General features: G+C 32.6%; 1 protein-coding gene across 1 annotated transcript in view; it reads left to right on the forward strand.

The window, feature by feature from the left end:
* The window catches only part of CNTNAP4 (contactin associated protein family member 4), a 261,392-nt gene that overhangs the window by 46,038 nt on the left and 193,650 nt on the right, over positions 1–21,704 (forward strand). The window lies entirely within an intron of this gene.

Here is a 21,704-nt window from a genome sequence, read left to right on the forward strand (position 1 = left end):
AGTTGATTGATGATATGCCTTTACAAGACTTTTTTAAAGGATTTTTTGAACCTGTGCACATTATTAAAATGATACATAGTGAACATATTCTGTGATATTGGGACTGGTTAGAGTTACTTTTCTTGTTTTAAGGAGAATGGGAAGTTAAAACAGTCTCAAAGAATTCATTTGGCCAAGTACACTAAGCTTTTAGTGGTAAAATTATACATTCAGACACTTGTGAACATTTTACTAATTTTAATGTAAACTTTTCATCATGACTGATCCCAAAATCTTCACGTAATTTTCTAAAATAAAATGTAAACATCTTTGGACATATATTTTTGCCACTCCTACAACATTTTTTTTTTTTTCCTAACAAGGCAATAATAACATAAATAAGATCGTTTCTCTTAGAGGACAAATAGAAGCAGAAATATATGAATGGCATTGGTAAATGCAGATTCCTTTTGGAAAGACATAACCAGATATTCAGGAAATATTTTTGAGAAACTGTTTAATCTTTTTTTCTGACAATTTAAAATCTTGATTATTGTAGTTTTATTTCCTCACTGAGCCTAGTATCTTATTATGCTAATTCACTGACACTGTAACAAACTACATAACTGGCATATGGTCCACATTTCTACTAAAGTGAAGTAAACTTGCTGGTTAAGATATTATTTATGTTATACCTCTACATAAGTATGTGGAGAGCTCTGTATCATTTCTAGTTGTCTCACTTTCTTTGATATAGTAATTAGACATACTTTTTCAGTATTTTTGGTCACTTATGGGACACTTTCTTTTGCTAAATGTAATTCAACTTTGATAGCATTGTTATTTTTGTCTTTTCTGACATGTAGCTAAAACATTTGAACATGGGTATGTCAGAAGATCTAGAGATTAGCCATTTTAGCTAAAGTTTAGTGGTAACTAAAATCCTTATAATTTGTGTCAAGGATAATCTAGGAATAAGAAATGATTAATTTCTTTTAATTACTTTAAACATGTTTTCTGCTCTTAATGAAAACAGTCATATTTTCTGCATGAAGCTTTTTCACACTATCTATTAGCTTATGTAAAATGTCAGAAAATGGATTTAAACTGTCAAGACATGTCACATTAGACTTTGTGCTTTGTTTGTGACCTATTCATAATAAGTAATTATGTTCAAAAGTCATGTTAACAATATATTTAAGTACACTGAATATTAAAAAACTAGAAATTAACTTTGAAATACTTTGAAATCTCTGTCATCAGCCTCATTAGGTAAGTATCTAAGAAACTCAGTCATTCCTGTCAAGAACATATTAACGGCAATTTTTCTTCTTTTTCCCTAGCATATCACCAGAATTCTTGGTCATAATATCACAGCCCTAATGCTATGGGGAATAAATGTCTTTAGGAAGGGTTTGTTGTTTTTTTTTTTTAAAACAGAGGAATATGGTCTTATTAATAAACAGAATCTCACTTGATAACATACCTAAAAATAATATTCTGCTTTAAAACTATGGCTTTAAAAACAGCTAAATGTGGGTTGAAATTAAATCAATTTAGATACTCAAGAGCATATGTTGCTATTTCAAATAATCTTTGGTGTTTGTAAATAAATTGTGATCCACCGGGTAGTCTAAGTTCAAGCAAGTTACGAAGCTCAGCTTCCCACCTATTGGAAAGCTGTCTGACAAAGCACAGTGGCTGGAGCTGCTATATGGGCTTACGGGAGAAGAAACTCTATAGACACTGACTTCTGTTTATTCCCCATAAGGAAGCAAGAAAGAAAGTGATTCAAAGGTGCAGTTCTGGAAAACCTCACAATTATTGTCTCTCAGGTTACAATCTAGTCTTAATAATTCAGCATTAATGCAGACAATAAGAACCATGCTGGTTATTTAGAGCCATTCAAATACATCCAGTTCTCCTCATTTATTTATTTATTTATTATATTTTTAAAACAATATATATAATTGGTAAGTACGTAAATGAAATCTTAAGAACATTTTGCACTATCAAGAACATTTCCATTCCTGAAACTCCATGATTTAGTGAAACACTTGCTATGTACTCATAGGAAATCTATAACAAAAAAAGGGATATACCAATCTATTTCATTGTTCCAGTGTACCAATTTGATAAGCACAAACTTCTGTTTTGAATGAAGTTGTGATGTTAAAAAAAATTATATATTGTTAACTTAATTTGAAGTAATATGTGCTCTTAAAATCTTAACATGTGAGCTCTCATCAAACAGTATATTGGTCTCCCCAAAAATGTAGAATTAAAAACTTTTTAAAATTATCTTTTATCACATGCTCTGAAGTTGTTTGTACCATGTTTTGATGCATTTTTTCTAGATATATAATTTCCTTCACATTGCCCTGGAGTTTGTGCATATATTAAAAATGCTTATAGCTTTATGTCTGGTATTTCACCACCTCATGTAGATACAAAGCAACAGGTTGCCTAATTAGAAGATTCCTAGCTCTCTTGTCTTCCCATTCCATGTACCTTATGATTGATTTACTTAATAGGGTACAGTTTTGAATGCCTTATTCATTTGCTGTGTTCAAATATTTTGTTGGTTAAATAACTTATGACGGGAACATTTGGTTAGGTACCTTTTGGTTCATTCAGACATAATTCTATGTAATTGTGTAGAAGAAGTGAGCTGAAAATTTTCTTCAGTCTTTAATAAATTAATCTTAAATGAATTAGTCTTAATTTACGTTTTCTTTTTTTCAGTAAGAGTAGAGACTTGGTACTTACTACAGAACAAGGAATACCTTTTCTATACTGAACCTGTATTTAACTCTTTCCTGTGAGTTTTCAGGGGAAAACCTGACTAGTTTTGTAGGTGTATGTACATGGCAGTTTTATTTGTATGGAATAAATCAAGTCTTTATATGTATGTGGTTATAAGCAAATGGATTTAGTCACACAGGAAATGGTTGTTAACCTATATAGATAGACTGGAAAAAAAAATCTGTTATTAGGAGAGTATGACTTGGATTGCTGTGTTGTCAGCAATCTCATGGAAGCAATGAACACATCATTACCGTTTCAAAATAAATTGTCTGAAAAATGTAAATATGTTTTGCCTTTAATATGGATAATTCTCTACTTTGAATAAAACCAGATCATTTATCCAGCCAAGGTTAGTGTCTGGGAGTGATTATGAACTTCTAACATTCCATTTAGACAAGTAGATTATGGTCCTAGTCCAATAATATACTTCATTCTTATAATGCAAAATTAGGGACAATTGAACACAATTTATACAAGAAAAAGTACAGTGGTTTTGCACAGATTACTTAGGAGTCAAATTGTTGTCAGTCATCAGTAAAGAAATAAAACAAATATGCATATAAAACCACACCGTTTCCACTGGCAAAGAAAAGCTAGAAATTAGTGGGAAGTTTATCAGGAATGAGGGAAGTTGCATTGAAGTGGGAAATAGTTATTCAATCATACAGATTTGTTGTTACTAAATGTAGAAAATTGATAGGAAAAGTTGAAGAGGTGGAGGAGACAATGCTGTAGTTTCAAAGAAAGTACATTATGTAGTTTAAATTAAGCAGTAACAAAAATGATGACAACAGAGAAAGATTAGTAAAACAGGTAACTGCAATTACGTTTCAGCTTTCTGTGAAGGAATGGGATAATGTGGTTGAACTACATGACAACGAAAAAGTTCTTTTCAGTCCATTAGCAGCTAAGGAAAATGATAACATCTAGGAATAACTTGTTAATTGTTCTTCAAAATTTTTATTATTATTAGTGCATTGGTTTCAGGAAGCTTTGCAAATACTCAGTACTCAAGCACAGCTAATGAATGAACAGCTAAAGCAGTTACATCAGCTCTGCTTGCTATAATGGAAAAGCAGATGGAAGAGTCAGGTAACAAGAATTGAGTAAAAACCCAAACGCTAATAGCAGTCAAATTTTTAAATGCAAATATAGATCTCATAAACCCCTGGTTTAATTAATTGATGTTAGTAAACATAAATGCAGGCATTTAATACATATGGAATTTGACTTTTGGCCTAATGTTTTATGACTTTTTAATTTTAAATAAAAGCATGATAGCAATGCAACCCAAATAAAATGGATTAAGAACTAGCTGGTTGATCTCCAAAAGTGTTCATCATGACTATATAACAGTGTTTCCACAGAAGTTCAGAGGAAACAGTGAGGGCAACTCTGTTCAATACTTCTGTTGATTATATACAAGTAAACAAATATAATTTATATGAAATGCGGAAGTAGTTGACAACTGGTGAAATAGTGAATAACATGGCAAAGCAATTATGCAGAGATATGGTAATCAATTTACCTATTGAAATAAACACTTCAACAGGGTGAGTTATAGAGTATTTAGAAGAAAGAAGAGGTTATACTTCTCAAATAGGAACTGTATCCTACAAAATTGTGACTCTCAAATTAATCTGGGAGTTTGAGCTGAATTAGAAATCTACCATTAGCATGTTCTCTAGCAAAAAGAAGGAATGAAGCTTTTGTACATGTATACAGAAGAAAGGAGTTCTTAATGTCCATATAGCTATACAGTTTACCACAGACTTGTGTTGTAAAATTCTGGATTCTGAAAGGCTTGTTGAAAAATTAGGTTGTTTTTTCTGTGCCAGTTCCACCACTGTAAATAGCTGATACAAAAAGTCTAAGGGAGGTCCTTTTTTTAAAATGTGTCTTTCCACGTGAGGCTAAGAGAAACAAAAGGAAAAATGAAAAAAAAAACCCTAAAAAAAACCAAACAAGAGAAGAAGGAACATCCTGGTTATGCTCTCATATCTGCAAAAGGCTTGAAAAAGCCATGTGAGGACAGAAGCATTTGAGTATGTGCATGTCTTAAAAGTAGGTACTTAGTCCAAAAAAGGGTCTTTTTTTAGTATTTTTCTTTTTGCATAAAATAGATAGGCAGCACAGTCTTCTTTATAGGTAAAAACAAGGCATCCCAAAAGAAGAGAAAAAAGGCCAGCATGCAGACCATGCCTACTTGGACTGGTGATAGGAACCATGAGTAACAATATCTAACCTGGGTCATCAAGGATGTGTCACCGTCCACAGCCAATAATTTTCATGATGAGTAGTTAGATTAAGTCTGGCCCTTCAGATGATTTGCTCCATGTGTAAATAGAAAAGGTTTCTTGACATATTGTCTACTAGCCCTGACCTGTGGATACACCCTCAGCCAGACAGGGAGGAGGTTATGCCATTGTTGAGGTCAGGATCTTCAGGTTTTGTCTGCAGTGGGATCATTCATTCATCAGCATCAACACACAAAGTCCTCTCATTCACCTTTCCAATCCCACTGGAAAAGATTTATTAATAAGACTGAACCCCGTACACCCATTATACCCAGGAATGAAGGATTTTTGAATTAATGATCCTTTGCAACTTTACAAGTAAAAAATTCAGAAGACAACTGCTCTACAAGGGTACACATACCTGCAGAAAAGCCTTGATATTTTGGCAGCTAAATGAGCAGGACAGGGATTTGGCTGTGATTGCCTTGCCCCATATTCACACACAATTGCTTGATTAGAATATGACAGAAGAAAATTGAATATAGAAGTTTTTAAGTAGCCAATAAATCTGGCTTACAGCTTTCTGTCTCCCTGAAGTAGGAAGAAACCCATGTATTTTAATTATGCTGTCAGCTCACATTGCCAGATTTTCAGATGCAGCCTGGAAACTCGAATGAGTTAATAGCTACCAAGACCTGGTTTTTGTCTGGTACGCATACAGAGGTTCTTTGCCTTTTCCATTAATCCTTACCCTACAATTTCACTGAATATTAAATACACCTTATTGCACTAATTTCCATGCAAAGAGCATTTAAAGGATAGTTTATTCAATATGGTACTGTAAACCCCATTTTTTTTTTTTTTTAATTCCTATAGTTAATCACTTTTGAGAATTCATACTAAATAGGTCAAAATGGATAAATGACTTCTACCTATCAGTAGTTAAAGAAAACATCAAGGAAACAGTTAAAGAAAAACTAATATCTTTCACACAAGAAGAAAGATCTATTTTCAGCAGTTTTTTTCTTTTTTCCTAAGGAACAGGTTAACCTGAATAATCTAATGCTAACAATTAAAAGAAAAAAGCAGACAAATTAAAAATTTTAATAGCAGCTAGGTTTGTTAGTCAGAAAAAGATAATTAGAAAGAGCTTACTCTCTCCATTTCATTACTATGCAAATAAAATTCATTAAAGCTGATATTTTGCTTTATTACAAGCAATAAGAAAATTAAGCTAGAATGAAAAAGATTCAGTCTGATGGTAATCATTGTGTTTTTATAAATCAACAGCAAATCTAAGTTGATACAGATAACATGGCCTAGATTTTTATGATTTACCTGACTTCAATAGATATGTCAGGAAAAAGGCAAAAGTGATAATCGACATCTTTTCCTTTAAAACTAATTAAAATAAGCAATGGCTACAGACACACATAAAAGACAAGATGCTGTGTACCACTGTACTGTCAATGATATCCCTTTACCATTCAGTTTTTGAGGGAGAATTAATGGATTTTTTTTTTTAACTACTGCAATAATTAGTTCAGTGCAAATATTTTCATCAGTCAGTATATTAATTATGAAAGTATTTTTCATGCCATTCTACAGCTTCACTTTTTCTATAGGAAATGTTTTTAACACCTGTTTTGAACACCTTAAGATGTATGTGTACATATGAAAGTTGTATATTGAATTCTACATAATACAAGTTTTATGTAGTACATAGTACAAGTTTTAATAAATTATTACGTTCACACTAGCTTCAATGAAGGCCAGATTTAAAACAGTAGTATGTCGTTAATGTCCAAAGGTGGACATTATGGTGGGTTTGTTTCCCTTTGTTCTGGGCTTTTGTGTATCTGTGTGTGTTCTACTATATGTTATATATATACATATATATATATATATATATATAACAAATATATATAGTTCCAGAACTGCACCTTTGAATCACTTTCTTTCTTGCTCCCTTATGGGGAATAAACAGATGTAGTACACACATGTACATGTGTGTAACATGTGTGTGCGTGTGTTTTGCAATTCTGAAATTGCAAAAGGGTGTGTGGGAGAGAGAAAGGAAAGGAAGAAAAGAAAGAAAAAGAAAATAAAGTAAAGAAAAGAAAGGGAGAAAGAGAGAAAGAGAGAGAAAGAAAATTACTCCTAAATAGAGAAAGTATCTGGGATAAAAAAATCTACAAATATTTTAAGTATATACAAAGCATTGTGCTTTCATGAACGTTTATGAGGGGATAGGAATATTCATACAGTAATTTCCAGAAAGTGAATTCCAGATTTATTGTGAAAATTCATTCAAGCATAAGAAAGCATAAAAATATTTCAACCAGAGCAATTTCATGTGGGAGAACATCTGTGGAATAGTAAACTCAAACTATGGTGAAATTTACAGAAAAAGCAAGGGGAAATGGTAAAAAGGTATTTTGTTGTTAAAATTGTTTGGGACTGGAATATAGCTATAGGAATAGAAAAAAGTGAGAATAAGTTTTGCAAAGAGTTGCATCGAACTGCAATGCTCAAATACTCTTCTAAGCAAACTTGAACTGGCTGAGAGCAAGATCAAATAAAAATTTACTTCAGAAAACTAATTTGTTACAATCATGTATACTATGACTTTTTTTAAACTCAATATAATAAAAATTAGAAATCCTGATTTATCTATATTGGTATTTTGTATCTTGATAGTTTTAAATAATGTATTTTTGAAATCATAAAGACCAAATTTTATTAAAAAAATAATTAATGTAATATCTTTTAGAGAGTTATAATAAAATAACTCCCAAGCTTGCTTTGCAGTAACAAATAATTTAAGTACGTACCCCCTTTAATATTTTGCAGGGTGAAAAGATAGATCATAAGTGTTGATGCATCTGGTTTACCTCAAATTCTTCCTGGAATGTTCAAGGGAGTAGGGGAGTTGGATTTTTCTCCCCACCCCAACCCCTGCCCTGACAAATCAAAAGCATGCAGAAGCATTCAACTATTTCTTGATGGCCCAAGATCAGAGAATTTGGACAATTTCCTAAATTAAAAAAGGATAGAAAATTTTCCATATGATGTAATCTGATCTAACTTCAGTTGTAGTGCAAACCAAATTTGAGTGTCTTCAATCCCATTTTTTTTAATAATTCTTAAATTTTTCAATTCTAACAGAAGGTAATATAAAAATATAGAACATTCTTCCTAACACACCCCCACAGAAAGTTTAGAGACTTCAGTTTAAAGACTTTAATTTGACAAAGGATCTGCCTCTTGCCATCTCCTTTAAACCATTTTTCCTTACCCCATTAGTGCTCAATTTGCTGTCATACAAAATGTGCTTTTCTATATTATGATCCTATTCATACTTCTATTGCACTGGGACAGTATTGCCATATCAGCTTGGCTGGTTTGAAAGCTCAGAATTCCTATGCTAAATTAATCTCAAAGTCCTACAAAATGGTAGCATTCTCATGAATATCTTAATCACTATTTCTGTCAGTCTCACATAGGCTGGTAATTCAACTAAATACTATCAGAATCTTTATAATGTTAAGGTACATTTATCATATTACATTATAATCTACATCTTTAGACATCTCAAAGATGGGGTTGTTCAACCTGGAGAGAAGAAGGCTTTGACTAGATCTTATAGTGGTGTTTCAAAATTAAAGGGGGCTTATAATAAAGGTAGGGACAAACATTTTAGTAAGGCCTGTAGTGATAGGAGAAGGGGTAATGCTTTTAAACTGAAAAAGCATAGACTTTGATTAGATATTAGGAAGAAATTGTTCACTGTGGGGATGGTGAGGCACTGGAGCAGGTTGCCCCCAGAAGCTGTGATTGCCCCATCCCTGGAAGTGCTCACGGCCAGGCTGCAGGGGGTTTTGAGCAGCCTGGTCTAGTGGAAGGTGTCCCTGCCCAGAGCAGGAGAGTTGGAACTAGATGATCTTTAGGGTCCTTTCCAACCCAAACCATTCTAATATGCTATGCAGAAAATCCTATCCTAAGCCACTTCAGAAAATAGTATGTAGGAGCTGAAAGTAAATTAAAGACTCTTGAAACATATGTCTCTAGAAAGGAAAAGACTCTTCATGTTAAATTGAAACCTATCTAAAGTAGGACTGACAGGTGAAAGTAACTTTGACTTTATCTCATCTTTTTGCTGTACAAGTCATGTTATAAGTAATAGTAGTTTAAATACACAGATATAAGATAATGGCTTTATATATGCAAAATACATACTTATATTTTTATTTACTTTTTAAACTTTCTGTCACAATCTGGTCCTGCTCAGGAGACAAATACTGAGAAGAGTTTTTGAAGTGAGATTTACAGTGAAATCCTACTACTTATCAGTTTTGATTAAATTTCATTGGTTTCCAGGCAAGCTGAAGAACAACAGTAGCTGTCTCACAGTCATATATCCTTTTGGTTTTCTTCCAAAACAGAAATAATTTATATTCTAGGTAAGTAATTTTCAGTTACAGGCTGTTGTATGTAAAGTGTTAGGCAGAAAAATTAGAACATGGAAACTAATGAAAAATAAAACCATTACATTATATTTGCTACTATATTTCGTTCAGATTACTGGTGAACAATGAAATCTGTCTATGGTTCCTCAATCAGTTTTGCTGCTGTCCAGAAGCTTCATTCATAACCAGACAGGTTATAATATACTATTTGGATGTAGGGAATGGAAAGAGGGTATAAGAAAGGTTTCAGTTGTACAGAGCGGTGTGTAACAGCACACTAATGTCCTTGTCCATGATGGAATTAATTCCACTCATTGCTCCTGGTATAAATGTCACACAGAACTGCTATGGTCCAGCTAAGCTTGCAAGATGGCTGTGTGGACTTTATGAATTTCTTCACTTGCACTGGAGTTGTTCCAATAACTCCTCCCAATGACTAAAATCAGCAGAAAAAGGTCAAGTAGCTCTATCAGAAGAATTATTGATGTACCAACAGAAGTGATAATGTACTTTAAGGGTTTTTTTAACCCAGTTAAATTGGCATGATGGCAGATAGTGAGGTAGAGTTAAGTAGAATTGATTTGAATGGAATCAGCAGAACTTTTTTTTAATATCTTTTTTAATTCCTTTATAGAAGTAGTTTTTTTTGGAGGCTTTTCTGCCTGCTACTTCATTTTTCTCTGCCATTATTTAACAAAAATAAGATTTCTGTTATAAGTTTAGTAATACAAAGTTCAGTATTATGCATTATTATATATTAATATCATTTAGAAATCAATATATTGCAATACATCTTAAAGTTAACACTTATGTCATTTGCAGGATCAAAAATATTTCCATTAGTTATTTTCTAGAGTTAAATAATTTAGGAACATGTGGATACTCCACAAAGCCTTCACCTGAGTGTTTTGTTTATTTTTTTCTCACCTTTCAAACAAAGGAGAAAAAGGAATAAAAAATTTCCATAAATATCATAGTATGTGAGCTGCTTTACATAATTCTATAGTTTTTACAATCCTGCTTAAATTTTAAATATTTGGGACTTAAATTGCAGTCATGAAGATTCTAGAATTTAAATAATTTATTTAATATGCTTTCTGTTGCAGTCTCTTCCTAGCGTCATATTGGTACCTGCTATCAGTTAGTAACAAATATAAACTTGACCTTTTCTTCCTATCTTGTAAATTGTAGATCATGAACTACATTATATGAAACTAAAAGCTTATCACCAAATTAAGCTGTTCAGTCTTCAGTACCTCAGGGTAAAAAAGTCCTCTTCCTTTGTATAGTATGTGAATTTCTCTAGCTTACCAACACTACTGTTTGAGGGTTTTTTTACTTTTAAGAATAACTCACATTATAATGTTTTGTTGTTTTGTTGTTTCAGGGTAAGGTTGTTTGTTTTGTGGTTGTTGTTGTTTGGGATTTTGTTTTGTTTTGGTGTTTCTTTTTTTCTTTTTCTTTTTTTTTTTCCTTGGGGGGGTAGAAAGGCCTTTCTTTCCTACCAATACATTTCAAAAAGTCTTTATTCATTTTATACAGTCATTCATTCTACATATTAAACTGTTTTTCACTCTGCTTTTTACAACTGAAATACAGCTGTACATTAGGCTTATCATGACTGTGTCTAGAAAGCTAATAAAAGGTGCACTGTTTACATTTATGCACAGGTCTCAGTTCAGCCTTTTATGTAAGGGATGGTTTGGGGGTGATTTTAGTGTCTAACTTGAGCATTGCAAGAACAAATAGATATCCACTGCAAAACTCAACTTTTGCAAATACTCTGAGGTTCAGGGGGTATAGTCAAATTGTCATATCTTCTGGTTGATGTAGTCTAACCCTTCAGCACAGAATTAACTTGAATAGAATTATTCTTGTTGTTTGTAACTTGTGCTGATTATCAGAGATATCTGTGTGTCATTGCACACTAAGGTTAGTGTCTGCCTGAGGCATGAGTGGATTCTAACTCATAGATTATCCTCTATACCATTTGCATGACAACATGAAGAGATCATTGCTAAATGGAACAGGAAAAAAACCCAAACATTTTGAGATAAATAGTAATTCTACATGTTATGGAAATAAATATTACAAAAACATTGCAAAAAAGGACAATTTGAAATAGTTTTGGGACAGAAGATAACCACAGAGAAATGTAACCCTAAATAATACTGTTTGAGGAATTAGTTGTAAATTAAAATCCAAAATAAAAATCCAATATGAAATTCCAAATTATGAAATTGTTACCTATATTAACAAATCCGTCTCAGGAGAGGTTATCCATTGTGTTCCAACCTAGTTAATCATTCTTAGAATAACATAATGAACCTAAAAATTCAATGGAAACCCCAAGAATTTTTAAAGTTTGAAATACAAACTAGAATTTGAATCCATTACCCAAGTATTTTGTGAACAATAATTAAAATAAAAGGTCATGAGAAACTCATACTAACTAATTCTCCAGGAAAGATAAGAAAGTCTTAAAACCATTTGCATCCTTGCCAGACAGGTCATTTTGCTGCAAGATTTAATCTTCAAAAAAAGGACTCTGAAGACTGAAATAATGTCTTGTACTCAATAAGGGCCAAGAATGCTGGGTATTAGAGAAGTATCTTTACCCACTTTATCAATATTTATTTTTGGTTGATAAATTGAAATGGTCTCTTATTGTAAAACTTCTAAAATGTGACATCAGTACTGAACACCCTGCAAGTGCAAGCAGTATAATACAAGTACAGCTAATACAATTTTGAAATGCAGATAGAATTTCAAGTACATAATTAGTGTCATTAATCAGACATTGATTCAAAAATATCCACAACTAAGATCTTCAGTGTTGCCAGCAGCAAGAAGAAAGGCAAAAGGGTGGGAATTTTAACAAAGGCACAATCCAGACCCCTTGATATGTATAGAGACTTCAGCATAATTTCTGATGATAATTGTTTGATTTCAGTAATAGTGTGAAATTCTATTGAAAATTCTGAATTTTTAAAAGGGAATGTTAAAGAATAATTGTAATAATTTAATAAATATATCTAAACAAGTGTGTAAAATAACCTTCAACCAAATCTTTTTAGTGTTATATTTTATTTATGTTGTTCTGTAAGTGATGAGTAAAAGTTATGCTCATTATTTTTAGAAATAAAGCAACCAAAGTCTGCCTTTGATACTAAATCCTTGAGCTATAGAAAGATGTATGTCTTTCTGATGGGGAATCAAAAGGGTCTGTTGATTCTAAAGTGTAAATTTTCAAAAACAGACTGGCAGGAGATCACTAACAAATCTGTTTTCAGACAGCTCTTGATATTTCAACTTCTAACATTCTAAATGTGATTAAGCTTCTTCATGTCTAAATATAAAAAGAAGGGCTGAAGTGGGATCCCTGCTTTTGTTGCTCTTTACAGGGATAAATAGATTTATATCTGGCAAGCAGAACCCTTTGTTTGAGGTTATTTTATGTCCATTCTTCTGAAATAGGATGTTTGCAGTTTAAGAGATTTTCTAAAATAATTGAGTTTTACTTAAGCACAAAACCAAAAAAAAGGGAAAAAAATTGACTGTCGTTAAGTATGGATTCATCCCAAATCCAGGTGCTTAAAAACTGTAAAAGTATCTTAAGTCAAACCAAAATCAGGACTGATTAGCAATGAGAAATAATGGGAAAATATATCACTATTTGTTGGAAATAATTGTATTTTTCTCATTTTTTTCCAGCAGTTTTTTCATAGAAGACTTTTCATAAGATATTTAGTGGACCATTGCATGTCTTTCAATGTATCTTTACAGTATTTTATATCCAAAATATTGAAGACATCTTATAAAGATGCTGTAATTAATGAGCCATGAGAGTTTAAATAGATATTTTATCTTCATTAATCATAATAATTCTGGACAGTGTTACAGTGTTGTTTTGTTTAGTTCTTTGTTAAGATATTGTTTTATTTCTCTGGGTCTTCAGTGTCTCCTCTCAAAAAAACCAACCACCTTGATAACTGCAGAATATCCTTTTGATTTTTTGCTAACAAAATGTGGGACACTTTACATTGCTAAAAAGAGTATTGCATTTTGAAGTGACCATTATTGGCAAAAGACACAACTCTTCCTCTTTAGAAATTAATTGCTCCTGAATGAAACTGATGTGGACAAAAAGAAATAATCTTCCATTTCCTTAAAAACTGATGGCTTTGCAGTTTTCAAAGTACAGCTATTATGGGTAGACTATCTTGAATGGAATACGTACTCTGACTTAGGTTTACAAAGTTTAACACAACCATAACCATGTACATTTCTGTTTTGCAAAGATGCAAATATTCAGTGGAAAGATTAGTAAGAGTACCTTGAACATTTACTACATGTGCCTCATACATAATCTAAAATAGAATAAATGGAAACAGATTCTGTGTTTGCTATTGATTTTTTAATAATGAATCAAGCTTCTTGTATTTTAAAGTAATAATTCAATAGCTTTTTTTCAGTAATATTCTGCTTTCTGCACCCACCTTCGGCGCTGTAGCTATGTTTAGGTATAAGGTGCTTTTCATAAATAAAAAATTATGTGTTTGACTATCCCAGACTACTTTTCTAAGTTGACTTTTCTACCTCCTGTAATGGTCATATCAGTAATAGTTATAAAATATATTATGTAGGGAAAATACAGTCCCTAATAAGTAGTTTTTGTATATACTCACAGGACTAACTACTAATTCACTGCAGAAGGCCAGCTGTCTGCATTTAGTAAAAAGTTGACCTTGAAATTGGTAAGCTTAGAAGAGTAGTCATGAAAGAGCAGCTCAGGCAAAAATTAAACGACCCATTAAAATCACAGATTTCACAACTCATTACATTGTTGACTGTGTTTCCTCCAGGGATTGTTTTGCCTTTTGGAGAACTGAGAAGGCTTGATTATTTTTCTAGCCTGTAGAAATATAGAAAATATTTCATCATTTATGTTTTTACAAGATGGAAGTGCTAGAGATATAAGTATTAAAAAAAAAAAAGGTAGAGTAATCTCAGTTTATTAATTTCAGCTTATTATTTCCTGATAAAAAAAAAAGCAAAAGAAAACTAACAAAAAATCCACCTCGCCTTCTATTTGGAACTGCAATAAACAATCTCTTATTTTTGCTGCTATTGAGTATTTGTCACATAAAATTAATTATGTGATCATAATTAGTGCCTTTAAGTTTTCTAGTGTGTGTACGTGGGAACAGCGTAATGCTATCAGACTATTACAAGTAGAGATAAGGGACGATACACATGCATAGGATTCTTCATGCTCAAATAAGAAAGCACAAAAAGCACCATGCTGCTGCTCTCATTTCTTAAGATCATGTGAGATATTATTCCTGCCAGAAATCCAGAAAATTTGTCTGTATCCACCTTTCCCAGGATTCCTAGAAGCTTATTTTCAGATTAATCTACTTGACTGTTCCATGTGTTTCACTTTAGTCTCAAAGACAGTGTTTTTACCTAGAATGAGACTTTTTGAGCCACTGTTAAGCAGCTCTCCCTCAAGTATTCATAATTTTCTGGGACTGGGAACTGAAAAGAAACAAGGAAGAATTTGGCAAAGTTAGGAGTGAACTGGGATTTCTGGCACATAAAATTGTAATACCAGGAGTGTCACTGTGAATACTGCTGGACTGATTGACCTAGTGCCAGGATCTGAAGCAGCTGGAGCTTCCTCCTGGGAAGGCATACACAGTGACAGGCAAGAAGAATTTTCTAAATGCCAAAATTGTGCTTCACAGAAGACAAGATTTCCCAGTGCAGTTCCTGGCTATATTCCATCTGCAGTAGCACTTAATTCTTTTCATGTGCCTTTCCCACTAATTTCTCTAACATTTACACAATTTCCAAGATCAGAAGAGAATAAGGCACAATTACTTTTGTAGCTTTCTACTTGCTGGGGCAGTTTTGTCTTACATGGTTACAAATGTCCTGCTGGCCTTTAATCCAGGTTCCAGACTGACTGGACTCAGTGTCACAGTTGAAATACCAGATATTCAAAACATACATTCAAACCAGACCTGAAGTCACTGCACCTGGCTGACTGTCACATACAGAACTGACCCTGACCCTAAAGGTGCAGAATATCCTACCTTAAAAATAGTTATATATATATATATATATATAAAAAAATCCTCACCACCAAAATCCCTAAATAAATTGAATATTACCTGCCACTGATTCAGGTTTTGATCACTGGTGAGCCTTTGACTTCTAATTGAATCAAAAGCAGATAGTATCTTAATATCTTAATCCACATCATAAAAGTTACCTACTGACAATATCTGTTTGTCCTCCATTCGTGCAACATGCTTGACCATTTTTGCCTCACAACATCAATATTTATGAAAAAAATATGACTCAACAATTAAAGAACATACTCTAAGATCAGAATTTATTCTCTCTGAAAGTCATTTATTACCATCCCCTATTTTCAACTCACTTAAAGGCTTTATATAGTCTTCATACCAAGCATTTATGAAGTATTTATGGTGAATCTGACACAATTGTATTAAACCTCTTTAACTGAAGTCCAGTTCAAGTCACAGTGGACTTCTTTGTCCCAGTCTATACTTCTCATCTTTGATCACATTCTTGTATTTCTATACTGAATCTTCTGCCTTCCCATCACCTAAATAAAGCAGATGGAAATGAGCTGAAAAAAAAATCCCTTATTTCACTTCTGTTACCTGGTGTTAGCCCATAAATCTCAACAGGAGCAGTACTTCAGTGGAGTGGCACAAGCAGACCTTTTACAGTTGCCTTGTAACAAATCTTAATTATTTGTTTGCAAGGTTTATGCCAACCAAATGTGGTAGTTGATAAGGAAGAAAAAAAAAAAAAGACAAGCATATTCTTGATACATATTCATCATTTAATAACTAGCAAAATCCTGATCTAAATCCTATAATTGTTAAGGGCAATTGTCAGGTAAATAAAGGGAATACAAAGAGACAGAAAATTAAGCCTGAAAGTGATTTTAGATACTTGGAAACAGAAAATTGTAATTGGAAGCAATGGATCACCTTAATAATAAACCATAGTACCAAGATAGACTAGAATGTGATTCTTCCTGCATTTTTTACAGATGAGTGGGTTTGAAAACCAGATGTATATCTTTTCCTTTTCATTTAAATTAATAAGGGAGGAGGAACATGTCAGTTCTTGGCAGGCTATGGTTGGGCAATCAATGTTCAGAGGTGACATCTGGCTGTAAAAGGCTCCATTAATATGATCAGCTGAGTGCACGTTGTGATTGATTGGTAGCCCACTCCAAGCCCATTTCTGTACCATACTATTTGGTAAAAGAAAATGTACTTATTAGTGCTAAATTACTTAAGCAATAGGCATTGAAAGTGGAATTTTTTTTAGCTCTCATTTTTGTGTTGGCTCATAGAGTAGGGTGTCAGATACCAAATAAGGAAAAAAAAGAGTGATCATAAGATTTGTGTTTTTTCTAGAGACTATACTTGGACCTCTAAAGTTATCAATACTCTAACACTTAAGTGAAGATAATAATTTTTTAGTAATATAATGATATATAACTGGTTTAGCCATTGTATAATGACATAAAGTAATTCTATATTAGTGTAGTTTACAAAAGTATTCATCCCATGATAAGGCTGTCATGCCATGAATATTCTTTGTACAGTGTTGGACAATAGAACACTCTTGGTTATTTTATTTGTGAAGTAGTTATATGTTAATAGGTCTCCAAAAGTTTTAATTACCCTTCCGAAGGGAAACCCCTCCACCATGCTTAAATATGTAAAATGCATAAATACTTTACACCTGGAAGAACTCAGGCAATGTTGTGTTTAACACTTCTGTTATTTTGTGACTGCCTGCATTAGGTGGGAGATGAGAGGTGTGGGACAGTATGTGTCTGATGACAAAACTGGAAGAGCTTAACACACTGCTTTCCAACAACAATCTTGTAAAAAATGTAACTTTTTAAATCTAAGATATGCTGCATTGCTATCGTGTTCTGGTCTGACTAGGAGAACAGGTATTATTTCTGTTGGAGATGATGTTTTTGCTGAGAACTTCAGTTAAATTCGGTTATCAGTAGTTAAGAATCTGCTGATTTCCCTATCCAAATTTTATGTACTATATCTGCATTCCTTTTTACTTAGTGTAGTCTGTCATATGTTTTGGTGAAGCTTTGGCTTCTATTTTGGTGGATTTTAGGGTATGAAACTATGAGTTAGCCTTGGTAGGCAGAATATAACCTCTCAAACAAACTCCATTATTTGACAGTTTCCACACTCAGACAACTTCATTATTAGTGCATGGTTATAAAACTAATGTTCTGGGAAAATTTTAAATCACAGCAATTGGAAAAGATCTTCCTGTTGTTTAGCTTGTAATTTTGTTATAGCTCAGTAAAAGAAATGATTGGTTGCACAATAAAAGATGTCTCTTTTTACAATTGGCAGCTTAAAAAAAGATGCTAATGTTAAATAATAATTAATGAACTATTTTCCTTTAATAATTATTTAGCAGTTCCACTATTAGCTATCTGGTTAATATCAAAGATCAATATTCTCTAAATATTATTTTTTATTGTGAAAAGATCTTTATTGTACTATATATTAATTCACCTGTTTAAGTCTACAAAATTTCCTTGTAAGGACATACTCTGCAAAACCAAAAATATGATGTTATCATGTGGGCAGATGTGTTATCTACATCAAGTCTCAGAAGTTTCACACTCTAAATCCACCTCTCTCAGAAGCAGAGATTGAGTGTTTATTCTTTGTACAGCTTTTAACCAATTTAGCCTCAATCCTTGAGTAAATCTTTTCAAACTACCTGGTAGTAAGTAGAAATGAGTTCTTGAGTTCATAAATCCATTTGCAATCCAGTTGGTAATGTGTATTTCCTAATCAATGAACATTAATAAATCAAATCAGTAATATGCTGCAAAAAATTGAGGGACTTTTAAGGGATGTGTACCTATGTGTGTGTGTATATATATATATATATATGCTTTTCTGATGGATACTGTCAGCTTCTCTGCATATATATATGATGTGTATATATTATGTGTATAGATATATATATGATTTCTAACATAATAATGTACTTCAAAAAATCTTTAAAATATAGAGTCAAAACTTCAACTCAAAACAGCCTACTGCTCTACAACACACTTGAGATAACAAGACAGTCATGAAACCTCTTAGAAATAATAAATATTTCTTATTCAGTATACATCTAGTGAATCCGGGATACCCTGTCATATAGGATAATTTTTCAGAATATGGAGTTAGTTAAACTGCCATATGAATGTTTGCACATAGATAGCAGAACTACAACAATACCACTGTCAGATATTAGTTTGCAGTTGGAAATTAGCAATTGAGTAAATATAGCTGTAAATGAAGCGCAAATATTGTCTGGTCACATCCTATTTATGTTTATATCTACCTTCTTACCTTTTATTTTGTCCTAAAAATAGTTTTTTATTTTAGAAATTAACATTTTATTTACCTGTGTGTTACATGAGTTTGAAAATAATTTACAAATAAAGTGGGTTGATTCCTAGAACTACAATTATTTAGTGGTTAATTGTTGAGTTAATTGTTGATATCAGATTAACATCTAATTCATCAGATTTATACTAAAGAAGTGTCAGTTTACAAAATAAATTCTTATAAGCAAGAACAGACTGTAAGCCTAATTAGATGGTGCTGGGTTGGTGTCATTTTGACACTGGTCCTTCAAAAAATTCTCTGCAATATTTTAAATAATATTACAATTCTGAAGAACAAATGAAGTTGGAATCATAGTAACCTGCAGAAACTGCACTATTCAATTCATCAAGACTTAGCAAGAATATTACTTTTCTGAAATCTATGGAAATTTTTCCACACAAAATCTACTATGATTTATTTTTTTTACATATATTATATAGCCTGATTCCAGTAGTTCTGCTCTCTATAATGTCTGTCATTAAAAGTAAGAAGCTGTGATGCTCTGAAAAGATGGGATCTAAATATGCATAAATGCACAATTTTCAGTGTGAGAAAGGCTTTCAAGTTAAACATAGCTTTATAACTAATACAGCTTGGCTGTGCATTTGTTACACACCAGTTGTCTTAAAACTGATGCAAATACAGAGTCCCTGAATTTCTCATTTGGCTGTTGAGGTTGGCTGATTTAGTGTCATAAACATTGTAATGATATTTTTGAATATCACAAATGAGGACTAATGTCATTATAATACTCTGGGAAAAAAAAACCCAACCCTAAAATATCCAGATTGCTGAAAAATGAAGCTTCGTTCCAAGGGCAAAATTTGAGTGAATTGAACTGACCTTTTTCTTTATCTTCAGGTACTTCAATTAATAAATTCTGTCCTCCAGAGTTGCATGAAACAATAATAAGATTCTTAATCTTATAATACTTATAGCTCTACTACCTATAATTTAAACATTTTAACCAACAAAGATGTTATCTTCTATTTCTGATAATCAAACCAGATGTGATGATATCTGCTGATCATGAAATTCCATTAGTATAGCTCAATTGCATTTTCCCTATGATGTTTTTCTAGCCATCAGAGTTATACTTTCAGTCTTATGCCACCAAAACTAGTTCAGTAGTGAAGATTGTTTATCGTTCTCCAATTTAAAGTGCTAAAACCCTTTCTTACTCATGAAAGCATATTTCCAAATTCTGTGGGGAAGTATTGACATCAGAATCCATGAATTCTGAAAAACACAGATATTACACAGAGATACAAAAACAGAAATTCCTTTGGGTTTGAAGGGAAATAGTGTAGCTTATTTTTAATTCTTGTCGGAATAGGGATATTGAAACATGGAATAGGCTAGTGGAGTGGTGAAATCATAGCTTTCTTAAAGCTCCATACTAAATTGCGATGCCAACATTTTAATATTCAGGGCAATATGGAAAAGGTGATAAAAAACTAAATATAGTAACTTAGGGAGAGTTATACTAACTTTCCAGCTCAGGATCTGTCATATTGTGCCTATAGATATATATGAATGTATTGCTATATAACCTTGGAATTACCAGAAAATGTCAGTAGACTGACATATTTTAATTATTAATGTGCACATTTTCTAAATAAGTGTGTCTCTCAATAAAAAAGTCTAATATAAATGACATACAATTTCATAAGTGAACAGAATGTTGGAAGTCGTAACGAACATCAAATTAAGGCAATTTAAGTAGGGGACATTGCACTTAGCGGTTTAATCTCATGCTTTTATGCATTTATCAGGTCAAGTAGTTCACAAATGTACATGTACACAAATGGAACTGCACATGTACATGCATATTGTAACACTTAAGAAAGAGTAACATACACAGATATTCATGTTCTTGCACACATAAGCACAAATAGACTTTGAGCACCCAAAAGGGTGACACTGAACTTGTTCTCTTATAAAATCATGTTCTCTTTGTGTATGTCAGATCTGCATGCAGGCCAATAGCCAGATGGAGTTGGCTGGTGTTCCCATGCTGCTAGCTGCAGTGATTTATGCCCTCAACAACAGAAATAAAATGGAACTTTTCTCTTTAAATATTTACATTTAGAGTATTTTTGCTTGGAAACTGCAGGTGCCAATATTTTATCTGTTTGCTTTGCTGTACTAAATGCAACATGTTGTATGTGCTAAAGCAGGTGCCAAAGTCAGTGAATCAGCATTTCCAGGGTTGAAATAGAATTTCCAGAAGTACCACCATCAGAAAGTGAATCATTGAGGATTGAGATTAAAGTAGTCATAAAAATGGCAGACACAAACATGTTCTTCTGCTTCAAGATATTGCCTTGCTCATTCTCTAGCAGAATATACAAACATATCACTCCTACTAAGTACAACTGGAGATGATCTATCTAGCTTTATGTCAGAACTAGGTGAAAGATATCAGGGGGAGTTAAGATTTAGTTTAATATTATTTTTAAATTTGTTGCCATTCTTTTTACAGTTCACTGATACTGCTGGTTAACACTCTCCAAAGCTGTGTGAAAATCCTCAAGGAAAATACAAGAGTATCAGAAGTATTATCCCTTTTTTTTTTTTTTTTTTTTGCAGTGGAGTTAAAAAAATTTTTAGTCCATACCCGTGCCAATTTGTTTTTATTAAATGCCAGTATTTCCTATTAAAATGCCAGTGGTGGATTTATGTTTAGGGAGACAGGAACACATTATAAATGAATGTCTGGA

Source organism: Falco peregrinus, chromosome Z (genome assembly GCF_023634155.1).
Source record: "Falco peregrinus isolate bFalPer1 chromosome Z, bFalPer1.pri, whole genome shotgun sequence".
In the NCBI taxonomy this organism is placed as follows: domain Eukaryota; kingdom Metazoa; phylum Chordata; class Aves; order Falconiformes; family Falconidae; genus Falco; species Falco peregrinus.